The following is a 1,518-nucleotide window of genomic DNA, read 5'->3' on the forward strand; positions in this document are numbered from 1 at the left end:
TGCAATGCTGTGCTTTTATATTTATGGTATGAACACACTGTTGTGTGGGAGGGCCAAATGAGTACTTTGTCTTCATCCTACTTACAAATTGTAATTGCTTAAGTGGGGTAATGCAGAAAGTCTGTTTAATGACCCTCTTATGTTTGATTTCAGTAAATATTCAGTAAACACATTCTGAAAATATCTTTCCTGGTATTTGCTGTTCCTGGCCTGTTGCTACTCTTACTACTGTTTCCACAACAAGCAGAGTTAATTTCACATGGATATTCATTTTTATGAATTAATTTGTCTGAAATATTTTTGCTTTCATCTAACATTAATACCATAAGGTTTTGATGTTTTTTTCTTTTCTTTCTTTTTTTTTTAAGACCATCTGACAGCTCTTTAGCAGGTGATTCAAACCAGTTTTTCTTGTCACTTATTAACAGCTTGGGTAACAAGTTTTGGGAAAAGTAGAAACTGCAATTCAGTGTAATATTTTTTTCATTGTTGAAGGGTAAGATGACAAGAATTCCAATCCACAGTCTTAAAAAAATTTGGCCAATTATTTCTACTAACACAAGCCTACCAAGTAAAACACGCAATGGAGGAGTTTCTAAAATAGTGAAAGAGGGGAGAGCAAGCTTGACTGATGTTTACTGAGCACCATGTGCTGCGCAAAGTGCTATACTCGTATGAGGCATTGATGGTCAAAAATTACAGGTGGTAAGCGATTCTTTCACAGCTTCCTTCTGAACGACCTGTGCATTAAGTAGAGGAAGAACTGGTATGGAGGCGAGGAACCTAAGATCATTCCCATGTTAGCTAAGCTAGCCTCTTGAGTGGTAATTTCCATTGACTGTTCAACACTGTCATTTCTCCACTTGCTCAGTCCTCTTCCAATTCTTCCTTTCTCCCCTTTCCATGCCCCATTCAAACTCTGGAGGGGAAAGAGTGATCTCCTTTGGTAGAGATCTCCTTAAAGGAAGGGGAATTTGTGAATCATTACAAATTCAACTATTACTTGGCCTCCAAGACAGGGACTAACAGGATAGGTACATGAGGAAACCTCAGAACAGCTGAGCTTTATCCTAAGGAAGATCAGTGACAAATATTAAATTATAACTTTAAAAAAATCCCTACCTTCCTTTTCTGTATTCTGCAGCTAGCTCAGATGCCTAAGAGCCCAATTCTAATTCTAACTTCTTGTGCACACTTTGGCCTGCTCCTGTATTTCTTGATTCAGAGAATGGCGCCACCACTCACTTCCAACTGGTGGTGATGATGACCAGACTTCTGGCTTGCGTGAGTGGGTATTGCTATTGAGGAGTCCAGTTCTATTCTGACTCCAGATCCTTTTATTGTAATTAACCTGATTCATCACTCTGAAGGTTTGGTGTCTTCCCTCTTTCCATTGTGTTCACTTATCCTGACAGGTACTCAAGTGAGCCTTTCAAACAGACTCAGTTCTGAGTTCTTCAGTTTTGAAAAATTCTATTGATTTATTCCTTCAATAATTCTCTGCCTTCTATTTTTTTT

Source organism: Hipposideros armiger, unplaced genomic scaffold (genome assembly GCF_001890085.2).
Source record: "Hipposideros armiger isolate ML-2016 unplaced genomic scaffold, ASM189008v1 scaffold_638, whole genome shotgun sequence".
NCBI lineage: Eukaryota > Metazoa > Chordata > Mammalia > Chiroptera > Hipposideridae > Hipposideros > Hipposideros armiger.